Below are 13,787 nucleotides of genomic sequence, written 5' to 3'. Positions count from 1 at the left end.
TCCCTAGGACCATGAGGGGAAAAAAACTAAATTCAGGATTATCCCTTATTTGAAGGAGTCAATAAAACTCTATACTGTTTACTATAAATAGAACAAGTTTATTTAACCGATTCTTTTAATAATAAAGACTAAGAACAATAACATTTTAATTTCTAATCAATTTTCTTTCTATTCTTATCACTATACTAGCTAAAGAATTTTTCAGATCAGGTTTAATATATTAACTTGTTTCTCTGATCTTTTTCTTTACAGGAATCACGTTTATACCCAAGAACTTTCAGATAAGTATCTAAAAAAACATTTCTCAATTTCTTTTAAATTGAACCAGATAACAAATAAGCTATACAGTAGATTTCTAGAATTGATACTTTGTGTGTTCTTTGTTTTTGTTTTCACAGGTACCTGTCTTCACTCTAGAGAAGCTATCAAGGTAAGTATATTTAGTGTTGTCTTTGTCTTTCTCTATCTTTTCTTTTCTATCTTTTTCTTTTTTTCCTCAATAGTCACTTAGCTGATAACATTTCACTGGACGTGTAGTCTGTCTTGCGGAGGGGCCCTTGTAGATTCTCCAACTTCCAGTTTCTTCTTCCAGGTCTTCTCCCTAAACCTATTTCTTAAAAACTTAATAGGAAGAAAAACCCTATCTATTCTCACACGTTGTTGATATTTTTAGTTCTAGTGAATTATTAATTAATACTTAGGGCCAATTAAACTATTGAAAAAAAATTACATAAAAATCCCTGCTCTGCTTCAAGCCTATACTAATCACTTATTTCCCTAACCTGAAGAGGCTGATAACCCTTTCAGTCCCTTGCATCCCAACATTCCTTAATCACTTTCTTATTCTCACATGTATTCCTACACTTTCCCCTATCATTCATATACTTCACTATCAAAATCAATCACACTTCATACCATCCCCCCCCCAAGTTTATGATAATTGATCAAAAATTAAATAAACTCCCTTTTCTGGCTTTTCCTTACATTCACTATCACTCTCACACTTTTTACTCTCACACTAAATCACTTTTTCACTTCCAATCACCAAAAATCTCACACTTTCTCTCCCACACTGAGCTGCGCTTCCGCTCTCTTCAGTCACCAGCCTCTCACTGCCACTGTCAGTTAGCCTCATCTCCTAGGAGACCAAGCTTTGGCTTGGGATTCCGAGCAGTGCTGACCAATCCCAAGCCTTTTCCAACATTCTAAACTCCCTAGCTGACCAGCGGAATCTTGAGAAGCACAGCAAAATCTCCATTTTATTTTATAATTTCCCATAGAGTTTAATGGGAAATTATAAAATAAAATTATAACTCCTTCCCAATTTCTCCAAAACACCCCAAATTTTCCCTGCCACTAAACCCTGAATCCTCCCTCTAACCATGCTTTTAAATTTTAAAAATACCCCAATTTTCCTATCCGTCGCACAATATCCCCTCTAACACCCCTCCAAAATTACCCAAATTTGTAAAACCCATCTCAAAAATTAATATACCCCTTCCTTAATCTACCCTGTCGAATTTAATAATTTAACCCTTTATTAACCCCTTCAAACTAGCACCCCTCCAAAAAACCCCCTAAAAATATTTAAATTCAAAAAACTAATCCGATAGAAAAATCAAGAAAAATCCCCTGAACATGAATCTAAAAACCAAATTAAAAAAACTTAAACCCCTGATTTTTTAAAAATCAAAAAACGAACTTATACAATTTAAAAATAAATAAATGGAAATTTTAGGTTAAAAAACCCCTTACCTTGTCCGTGATTTTCAGCACACTCGATGCCTTCCCTCGGTTCCGGTCCCGGACGTCCTGGTACAAAAACGGATCCAAAAATAAAAAAGAACCGAAGCCGGCCCAAAATTTAGGCCCCGGCTTCGGCCTACTCGCGAAGACGCGCGTTCGCGATTCGTGCATGAGGCGCGCCGCCTCATGCACACTCGCGCCGACGTTCTTTACTTGCCGGCCATTTTCTTTTCTTAAAAAACAATTCTCGGCGCCCTCCCTCAGCCGGCAAACTTCAGCGCTGCCTCCTGCAGCGCTCCTCCGGCCTCCGGTTTCCCTCTTCGGGCCCGAAAAAGATCTTCACTCCCGGGGTTGCGCGCCATCGGCCCTCGGGAGTTAAAAAAAAACGCAACGTCGCTTCCTGCCCTGTCCAGCGTTCCGATTCCCTTTTGCAAGCCCGGGGACTTCCCAACCATCCCCGGACCCTGGAAAGTGCAGTGCCTCGTCCCCAAAACTCCCGGAGCCCAGGAAAGTATTTTTTTAATTCCTTTCTTTAACCCTAGGTTACATTCGCCCATGCAGAAAAAACATAATATTGTCCCCAATATTATTCACTCTCACATCTCAATCCTCTCCAAATATCCATACACTCATCCCCTACCACTCCCAATGCCAACCCTAATCCATACACACCTCATTCAACTAAAGGAACTATTTATTCTCCCTCCCACTAAGCAAACCTTTTATAACTAAATTTTCTCAACTTAACCATCCTTTCCCAAATCAACCCAAAATAAAATTGTCTTTAAGAAATGAGGAACATACACCCTTATTACATCTGTTTGAACTTCTGATTTCGCCAGTGTTTACCGACTCATGTATTTCCAGCAGAATTAATTGTTATCTCAGTGTACACAATATAATCACATAAACTCTTTCCAGCTACCCTCTCAGGTACTGGTAAACTCACATTTTTATCAATTTTTTCAACCTGAGTTGGTGTCATTACAATTTCTTCCACCTCCAAATCGTATTTCTTTACCAAATCTCTATGAACAGTTTTCTTCCCGAATTTATCATTTTGAATCGTTAACACATTACCGGTCTCCCCATACATTTGGACCACCCTATAGGGACAAGTTTCCCAAACATCCTGGATCTTGTGTCTACCCGGGAATCTCTGTCTCCGGAGCAAGACCCAATCCCCCACCGGCAGCACTCAAGACATCTGTGAGGAACCTGGACCAGCATCCTTTCTTGTGTCTGGAGGAGATACATAAACTCGGGTTGAATTTCTCTTTGCTCAAGGACGATTCAGCCGCTGGACCCTGTCTGGCTCCACTGACAAGACGACCAGAATGGGTAACTGTCCCAGCCTTCCTTTTCAGTTCTACCGCCTCAGCCTCTGCGTGCTTCTTGTCTAAAACATCCACTCTTTCAGGATATTCTTCAGAACTTGTATCATCCAGAAATGGGCGGTTAAAATCTTGAAGACTTAGTCCCATGACTTGTTTAATGTTCACGTCTTCTTTCAATTTTTGAGCCTCCAGTTTCAGGGTACTCTGTCTCAGTGTTTGCTTCCGATTCCGTCCCTCCCTCTCACATTCCAGACCATACTGCTGCAGCCAGACCATCTCACTCTGGAAACTTGCAGACCTCTCGTTCTCTTTGCTCTCTTCAAACTCTTTGGTCATGTCCATGATGTTGGAAGGATCAGGATCCTCTTCACGTGGTACCACCAACTCTGCTATTCCCAACAACTCAAAGTTACCCAGCACTTTATGTATCTCTTTCTCTTCATATTCAGTGTCCGGGCAACTGATTAGCTTTTCCTCTTTCTTCTGTCCAGAAACCAGCATTTCCTTCTTGCTCGTTTCCAAGCCAGTCACGATCACTTCTTCTTTACTCTTTTCACAACAAGTACCTTTTAAGTATTTATCACTCTCTGCTTCAGTTTGTCTTTCCCCTTGCTTCTGCATAATCAGGGTATTAGCTACTAGGCTCCTCTCGGGTAAGTGCATCTTTTTGGTAGCAGAAGCCAGTGCCGCTGCTATACTCTTCCTAGTTCGTTGACCAATCAAGAACTTTTCTGACATTACCGGTATGATTTTGCTCACATTTCCCTGCATCTTTATCACGCCAATAGATTCCCTACTTTTGTTGCAACGCTTCTGGGAAATGCTGGACCGAATACTCGCAATCTTCACGGGCTCGCCCATCAAAGAAAACAGGTCTCTGAATAATCCTTCCAGGTACCGAAGGACATTCATGCCCACTATGCCATGTACTGTCTGATCTTCAACTTGCCCATTGCAAAAGTTGTCTTTTACAACAAATATGCATCGTTCCGGTACCACTTGTCCCATACACTGTACATCCGCGTCTATATATCCCAACACAGGCAAGTCTGTTCCATTTACGGCAACCAAAGTTAACTGGCTTGCATCTTTTAAGCAGTTGGTATCAGCAAAGTTTTTGTAAAAAAAACTCGCAAGGATGGTGGAAACACTAGAGCCCGTATCCAGTGTGCAAATCGTTTCCACACCATTTATTTTTACTTTGAGCACTGGACTCTCCCCAATGGCTCTTTCTCCAAACAAATTTTCTTCCAGAACTCCCTGTTGTTCCAAAGATTTCTGCATCCTTACTGCAGGTTTCGCCTCACCTCCCTTCTGAGGGGCAGAATCGGCCTGCTGGCTATTAGGAGGAACATAATTGCCACTAGTGCTTGGTCTCTCAACATTGCTTCTGTTGGTTCCACTGTATGTTCTATTGGCCCTCTCACTCTGGCAGTTCCTGGCTATATGGCCAGGCTCCTGACACCGGTAGCAAATCATTTCACCTGTAGGAGTTCTTGAGGGAGGTCTAACATTAGGATTATATCTCTGGTATTCTCTTTGAACATTTGCAAACCTTGCACTATCCCTCTCCATTCTTTGCCGTCGCCACTCCTCTTCTTGGCGTTCACACATTTTAGCAAACATATTGGTTAATTGCTGCATCATGGCAACAGTTGCAGACTGCTCCGGACGGCAATAATCTCCTGCATCCTCTCTTGGCCTCTGAAGAATTTTCTTCGGTGTCAACTCCCCGGACAACAGACCTCTTTCCTCTCCAGCCCAACGGATGGCAGCTTGCATTAATTCAGCGAATGACAGTCCCGGATTATCTTCACTTCTTTTTGACATCTCCCTTTTCAAAGTTTCATCCCGGAGGCCTATAACAAACTGCTCTTTCAAAGTTTCATCTGGATCGCCCATTCTTCGACGATCCCGGGACATAATGGCCTCTAGCTTCTCCTGAAGCTTGTAAGCATATACCCGAATAGAATCCTTCTCTCCCTGACGGATATTATAAAATTCTTGTATACGTAGGCCCAATGCCACTTTGTCCCCATATACTTGCTTCAACAGATCAAAAATATCTTCTGCTGAACAGTCTTTTGGCAGCGAGTACTTCACCGTGTCGAGAGCAATGCCTTTCAGGTGATCGCGCACCACTTCCACCTGATCTTCTGGCGGAACCCTCATTAATCTCATCCTGGACTTCATTTTATCTACCCAGTCTTCGATTTTCAAGTCTTCCGGAGTCCTGGGGAATCCACTAAAATCTGGCACATTCCTGTCTTGCGGGATGATCACTGTGTGTGTGTGAATCTGAGGAACCGGAGTAGCCCTACCTCCAGAAGCTTCACCTTCCATTCTCTTGTCTCTTTGGAGTCAGGTACTATATGGATGTTGCCACGGAAACAGAGACTCCCGGGAGAACCCAAAACCCGGTCTACCTTGTCACCCAAGAATACTTTTCAACAAAAAAAAATTTTTTTTTTTTTTCCACACTTTATTGTAAATGGTCCAACACCTAAAATTCCTTCAGAATGTTACTCTCAGCTTTTGGGGACCCTCAAATTCAGGGAAGAATCCTGCCGACTACGCCAATTGTTGGCTGTACCCCTCTCCCACACTGAGCTTCGCTTCCGCTCTCTTCAGTCACCAGCCTCTCACTGCCACTGTCAGTTAGCCTCATCTCCTAGGAGACCAAGCTTTGGCTTGGGATTCCGAGCAGTGCTGACCAATCCCAAGCCTTTTCCAACATTCTAAACTCCCTAGCTGACCAGCGGAATCTTGAGAAGCACAGCAAAATCTCCATTTTATTTTATAATTTCCCATAGAGTTTAATGGGAAATTATAAAATAAAATTATAACTCCTTCCCAATTTATCCAAAACACCCCAAATTTTCCCTGCCACTAAAACCCTGAATCCTCCCTCTAACCATGCTTTTAAATTTTAAAAATACCCCAATTTTCCTATCCGTCGCACAATATCCCCTCTAACACCCCTCCAAAATTACCCAAATTTGTAAAACCCATCTCAAAAATTAATATACCCCTTCCTTAATCTACCCTGTCGAATTTAATAATTTAACCCTTTATTAACCCCTTCAAACTAGCACCCCTCCAAAAAAACCCCCTAAAAATATTTAAATTCAAAAAACTAATCCGATAGAAAAATCAAGAAAAATCCCCTGAACATGAATCTAAAAACCAAATTAAAAAAAACTTAAACCCCTGATTTTTTAAAAATCAAAAACCGAACTTATACAATTTAAAAATAAATAAATGGAAATTTTAGGTTAAAAAACCCCTTACCTTGTCCGTGATTTTCAGCACACTCGATGCCTTCCCTCGGTTCCGGTCCCGGACGTCCTGGTACAAAAACGGATCCAAAAATAAAAAAGAACCGAAGCCGGCCCGAAATTTAGGCCCCGGCTTCGGCCTACTCGCGAAGACGCGCGTTCGCGATTCGTGCATGAGGCGCGCCACCTCATGCACACTCGCGCCGACGTTCTTTACTTGCCGGCCATTTTCTTTTCTTAAAAAACAATTCTCGGCGCCCTCCCTCAGCCGGCAAACTTCAGCGCTGCCTCCTGCAGCGCTCCTCCGGCCTCCGGTTTCCCTCTTCGGGCCCGAAAAAGATCTTCACTCCCGGGGTTGCGCGCCATCGGCCCTCGGGAGTTAAAAAAAACGCAACGTCGCTTCCTGCCCTGTCCAGCGTTCCGATTCCCTTTTGCAAGCCCGGGGACTTCCCAACCATCCCCGGACCCTGGAAAGTGCAGTGCCTCGTCCCCAAAACTCCCGGAGCCCAGGAAAGTATTTTTTTAATTCCTTTCTTTAACCCTAGGTTACACTAGGCAGACTTCTACGATCTGTTCCCCGATTATTGTGGGCTTTGTCAACTCCAGTAGTTAACATGTCCAGTGCCAGGCAGACTTCTATGGTCTGTGCCCTGAAAATGGCAAGAACAGATCAAGATCCAAAATATATATGTACACATGTATGGGGTTTATCTTCTTGGGGGCCTTTTTACTAAGGCGCGTAGGCACCTACACACATCCAACGTGCATCAAATTGGAACTCCCACCCGGATACTGTATGTCCTGGGCGGTAATTCCATTTTTGACGTGTGTCCAAAACTCGTGTTAAAAAATATTTTCTATTTTCTATCGCGTGGGGCTTACCTGGAGGCAGGGGCGTATCTGCGTGGGGCCACAGGGGCCTGGGCCCCCGCAGATTTTGCCCTGGACCCCCCTACTGCCGCCGTGGGTACCTTTGCTGGCGAGGGACCCCAACCCCCACCAGCCGAGGTCCGCTTCCTCCTGCTGCTGCGAGGTTTTTTAAGTTCATCGGGATTCGTCCTCCGTCACTCTGTGCTGCTGTTCAAAGAAGCTGCTAGCTGAATGCAGTTTTCGGACTGAGTCTGACATCGCTGCTGCATGTTGTACACGAGTCTGACGTCCTGCACGTACAACATGCAGCAGCGACGACAGACTCAGTCCGAAACTGCATTCAGCTAGCAGCTTCTTTGAACAGCAGCACAGAGTGACGGAGGACGAATCCCGATGAAGAACTTAAAAAACCTCGCAGCGGCAGGAGGAAGCGGACCTCGGCTGGTGGGGGTTGGGGTCCCCCACCAGCAAAGGTACCCACGGCGGCAGGGGGGGGGGTCGGAAATGGCGGCGGCGGCGGCGGGGGGGGGGACTATAATGTGCCCCCTCACTCTGGCTTCGGCCCCCGCTACCGCCGACTTTCAGATACGCCCCTGCCTGGAGGTAAGCGACAGTTTATGCACGCTGATGATTACCGCCCGGTTAGCACGTGAGACCTTACTTCTAACTCAATGGGTAAGGTCTCAGGCCAAAAATGGACGTGCGCTGGTTTTAATTTTGCCGCACGTCCATTTTCATCCACAAAAAAGGCCTGCGCACATTCAAAACATGTGCCTACACCAGCACAGGCCATTTTTCAGTGTGCTTTAGTAAAAGGGCCCCTGGGAAGACTGGATGGACCATGCAGATCTTTATCTGCTGACATCTGCTATATTACTATGTTACTCTTATGCCCATTGACCAGTATGTCCACCTTTCTAGCAACACGGGGTCACAAGCGGCAGGGAACTGCTGTGGCCAAAGACTCTCTTCCAGTGCTGCTCTTCCTATAACTCAGAAGCATCTGATTTGAGGCTTGTGGGCAAAGTGTGGCCCACCTGACCTTGACATGCAGCCGACTTGGGATTTTTAGAAAAAAATTAATTAGCTAGCACACAGGACTTTGAAGCACCAAAGAGAGCTGTTTGTTTGATATGAAGTCAGAATTTCAGAAGAGGGTCACAGATAGAATGTTGGGTATTATTAGGAAAGGTATGGAGAACAGATGTGAAGATGTTATAATGCCGTTGTATCACTCCATGGTGCGACCGCACCTTGAGTATTGTGTTCAATTCTGGTCGCCGCATCTCAAGAAAGATATAGTAGAACTGGAAAAGGTGCAGCGAAGGGCGACAAAAATGATAGCGGGGATGGGACGACTTCCCTATGAAGAAAGACTTAAGGAGGCTAGGGCTTTTCAGCTTGGAGAAGAGGCAGCTGAGGGGAGACATGATAGACCGCTACTAAATGGACTTGGGAAAAATCCATAATTTCGGGAATAACTTGTATAAAATGTTTGTACGTTTGGGTAGCTTGCCAGGTGCCCTTGACCTGGATTGGCCGTTGTCGGGGACAGGATGCTGGGCTTGATGGACCTTTGGTCTTTTCCCAGTATGGCATTACTTATGTACTTATATGATCTGGATGAGTATAAAATCATGCAGCCTGCATGCATTTGGATCACTAATTATGTTGCCCAGTATACAAAAATTCATGCAACCTGTATATACGTGAATTTTTAATTCTGTGGCCCACTGCTGAAAAATTTGGATGCCCTTGCTCTACTTGCTAGGGCTGTATGAGGAAAATATTTTTGATATGTTTTCAGGTCATTTTTGGACTTTTTCCTGATTTTTGGATATTTTTTGATATATTTCACAGATTCATGTTTACTTATTAGGATTTATTTACTACCTTTTTGAAGGAATTAACTCAAGGTGGTGTACAGTAAGAATAGATCAAACATGAGCAATAGGCGATTACAGCAGTAAAAATATTCAAATAACAATACATAGTATGGCATAGTATATTACTTACAATGTCAACACAATACATAATAGAACATTTTAATTGATAGCGAAGGGTATAAGCAAAGATGGAACATATAGCTAGGAAGAGAGTAGGAAGAGTTAGAAAGTAAGGTGACTAATTTTAAAGAAATTTGCACATGAGATCAGAGAGATGGTTAAATATCTCAGCTAGGGTAGGAGTGTATAAACATGTCCTGCCGCAGTCCATGTCACTCCTTGTGTGTGTGAGTGAGACTAGCAAGTTAGTTACTTCTTCCATGAAAGGCCTGGTTGAAGAGCCAAGCTTTCACCTGCTTCCTGAAGTAGAGATAGTCTTTTGTTAAGCGGAGCCTTTCAGGCAGTGCATTCCAGAGTGTGGGGGCTACTCCGGAGAAGGCATGTTTGCGGGTATCACATCTGTAATGTCTTTTGGAGAGGGTGTGGTTAGTGGTAGTCCTTGAGAGGACCTTAGTGTCCTTGGTGGTGTGTTTAGGATCATCCTATTCTTCAGGTACTCAGAGCCATTTCCTTTAAGGGCCTTGATGATCAGACATAGAGTTTTAAATTTAGCCCTGTAGTGTACTAGCAGCCAATGAAGTTTTTGCAAAAATAGTGTGATGTGGTCACATCGCTTGCAATCTTCTATGAGTCTCGTTGCAGCATTCTGAATAAACTGGAGCTGGAGCAGGCCCTTTGTAGTCAGACCGTTGTACAGTGCATTGCAGTAATCCAGTCTTGATGTTATCATGGCTTTCACAACTGGGATTAGATTTACCTTCTTGATGCAAGGAGAGAGGCAGATAGCTGTTGCAAATAGTAGAAGCAGCTCTTGAAGGTTGCTTAGATTTGGGGAATCAGAGTAAGTGTTGAATCGAACTGTATTCCAAGGTTCCTGTCTTGTGATTTGAGGGGGAGTTCGTACTTCCCAAAAGAGATTTTGATATCAGGTATGTATCCACTTTTGTTAGGAACCCAGAGAAGCTCGGTTTTACTTGGGTTCAGGCAAAGTTTGTTGTGTTTAGCCCATTCTTGAACTGATGTTAGACGGGTAATCAGTTTATTCAAGGCTGTAGGTAAGTCAGGTTCAATGGGTATGAGTAGATGCATATCATCTGCATTGATGTAGAATTTAATATCCATTGACCGAATCAGCTCAGCTAGTGGCTTGAGGTAGATATTGAACAGAATAGGTGATAGTATCGATCCTTGTGGTACCCTGCAGGTCAGTGCCCATGCTGGTGATGAGTTGCTGTGAAACATTATGGATTGTTGCCTGTCTGATAGGATCTGAACCAGTACTGTTCCATTGATACCTGTTTCTGTCAGTCATGCTAGCATAATATCATGATCTACAGTGTCAAAAGCTGCTGAGAAATCTAGCAGTATTAACACCGAGGTGAATCCTCTGTTTCAGTTTCTGTGAAGATCATCTAGTAGGGATACGAGGAGCATTACTGTTCCATAACTGGGTTTGAATCCAGACTGACACGGATCTAGCTAATTTCTTTCTTCTAGACAATTATTAAATTGAACACAGACTGTTTGTTCTATGAGTTTCCCTAGAAATGGGACGTTGGATACTGGCCTGTAACTTTCAAGTTTGTCCTGGTCAAGGTTGTTTTTCTTTAGCAAAGGGTGAAGCACTGATTTTTTTAATGCTGTTGGTAGTTGCCCATTAGAAAGAGAGGCGTTCACAATTTTTGAGGCACCTTCTGAGAGGCTCATACTTCCCTTCTGCACTATTTTTGATGGGCAGGGGTCGAGGGAGCAGGTAGTTGGTTGAAGAACTCTTAGGTTAAAAGTGTCCCATCTGTCTCTGTCAGGAGAGGGCAAGTTTGTGCACTCCTGGTTAACTGATTGGAGACTGGGTGGGGCTGCCTGTAAATCCTGGCAGAGACTTTTAATTTTGTTGGCAAAGTATGCAGCAAAATTATTGCAGTTCAGTATAGACTGGGCAGGCTGGTTCTGATGTGGGAGTTGCAGTAGGGTGTTTACTAAATAACTGCTTTGTTGAATTGGTAGCCTGTGCAATGCACTGAGAGAAATATTGTTTTTTGGTTGCTGTTAAGGCTTGGCAGTACTTTGTCATGTGCTTCCAACATTTTAGCCTGTCTTCATCCAGGTGAGATTTGTGCCATCTCCTTTCCAGTTTCCATCCTTCGCGTTTAAGGATCCGAAGTTCTGGAGAAAACCAAAGTGAGCGTTTGTGAGTGGGGCATAAGACCTTTATTAGTGGTGCCATTTTCTCTAAGGTCTTGGCTAAGTGTATATTCCAAATGTCAATCTGTTTTGACACTGTTGTCTTTTCATCCACATGTGGATAGTCCAAGACATCTAGGAAATTCTCAATGGTCAGCTTTTTTTTTTGTCTCTGATCTCCTTCCAAACTCTGGGAGGTGCCATTTGTTTCAGGTGGTCACTTAGGGAGAATTTAAATTGGAAAATGGTCTGACCATGATAGGGGTTTTATTTCAAAACTGTTATCCCAGAATTCTGGGACACCCACCCCTTTGTAGAATACCAGGTCTAGTATGTGACCCTTTTCGTAGGTTGGAGAATTGATCACCTGTGTAAATCCTAGTGCCGTCATCGTGTCCAGAAAGGCAGCTGTGGTGATATCTGGGGATTTGATATGTAGATTGAAATCTCCCATGTTCACCAGCCTAGGGTAATTCAGGGTCACTTGAGTAATCGGGTCTAGGAGTTCTTGCACAGATAATGTGTCTTTACGAGGTGCTCAGTATACCATGAGCAGCCAGATCGATTTCTCCTCTTTAAGTTGGATTAAAAGAGATTCTGATTCATGTAGCTGGGGGGTGGATATTCTGCACAGTTTGATTGTATCCTGAATCAAGACTGCTACCCCTCCACCCCATCTTCCTGGTCTTGGTTGATGTTGGATGTTGAAACCTGTTGGGCATAGTTCAGCCAGTGTTAAACCCTCACTTTCATCTAGCCAGGTTTCATTTATTCCTAGGATGTCAAGATGCCGTTCATTTATGGCATCATGGATCACCAAGGATTTCTTTGCAGCTGATCTTGCATTCACCAGTCCTATAGTTTCCAAGGATGGTCTGGGGCTGCTGGGGGTAGCTTTCGTGTGGCAATGAGGTGATCTTTTAAGAACTGTTATGTAGGTGTTTGACCTCTTGCACTTTTGCCATCTCTTTGGTTGATAGGGATTATGGTTTCCTCTCCCACACACCACTGGGATCCTTGAGGTCTCGTGGTTTGCTAGAGCAAGGCACATAACATAACATAGTAACATAGTAGATGACGGCAGAAAAAGACCTGCACGGTCCATCCAGTCTGCCCAACAAGATAACTCACATGTGCCACATTTTGTGTATACCTTACCTTGATTTGTACCTGTCTTTTTCAGGGCACAGACCATATAAGTCTGCCCAGCACTATCTCCACCCCCCCAACCACCAGCCCCGTCTCCCACCACCGGCTCTGGAACAGACCATATAAATCTGCCCAGCACTATCCCCACCTCCCAACCACCGGCTCTGGCACAGACCCCCATACTCACCCCCATTTGGGAATCTGCTAACAGAGGCAAGTTTGAGTCTCACACCACAGTGCTAATGTGACCAGGCCGTGAGGTGCTTGCTTGGTTTTATTTATTTATTTTTATAAAAGGCAGGAGAGAGCCAGAACAAATCTCAGTCAAAGCAGACTAGGAAGGGACCAATAGGAGGAAACTGGCATCACCAGGTGTACACCTAGACCCTAAGCCCGGGCCACTTCAACCCCAAAAGTTCTACTGGGCCTGAGGGACTAGGCCAGGAGCTAAGCAATCCAGAGCCGAACGGTTATGACCATCCACCTGCTAGATATTTTTTGTGTCAGAAGTTAGTTAGGCAAATTTCACTTGGTGGCACTGCAGTCCACCCTGTGGTGTTCACCCTGTGGATCAGCAGTTTTACTAGTTGGCAATGCAGGGTTAAGGCTTTAAATAATCTAAAAGAACAGATCTTTTTTAAGTTGCATACAGTATTCAGACCAGGCCTGTGAGATCAAAGGCTTCCAGCAATAGAGAAACAAATGGCTGTACTTAGCACTTCTATGTGAATTTCCTTGGAGACTTAATGCAGAGGGAGTTGATGGTTGACTTTAGTTTTAAGGAATCTAACAGATTCTAATAAATACATGGTCAATATTCACAGCAATTTAAGTGGCCAGGAGAGGTCCCTGTTGGTTTAAATCACCTATGCGGGGTTATCTGTTGATATTCAGTGACGCTTAACTGGCTAATGCTATGAAATGTCAGCACTGATCGCTAAACTGAAATCTGTATTTTGTGGGCTGTCCAAGGGTGGAGTCGACAATATTCAGCACTTAAGCACCTAAGTTTAGCAGTCAAATCAGACCACATAAAACATATTCCTATTTTTATGCAGCTTTGCAAAGGCGGTTAAGTGCTGAATATTTAGATGTCTATAAAATACTGAATGAAGTGGAATGGATAGATGTGAATCGCTTGTTTACTCTGCAATTTCCATCCTGAAATATTCATTACCATGCGTTAACACTGCTTGAAATTAGCACAGATACTTAGTATT

This window comes from Microcaecilia unicolor, chromosome 8 (genome assembly GCF_901765095.1).
Source record: "Microcaecilia unicolor chromosome 8, aMicUni1.1, whole genome shotgun sequence".
Classification (NCBI taxonomy): Eukaryota; Metazoa; Chordata; class Amphibia; order Gymnophiona; family Siphonopidae; genus Microcaecilia; species Microcaecilia unicolor.
The sequence above is the reverse complement of the archived record's forward strand: the minus strand, read 5'-3'. Positions refer to the sequence as shown.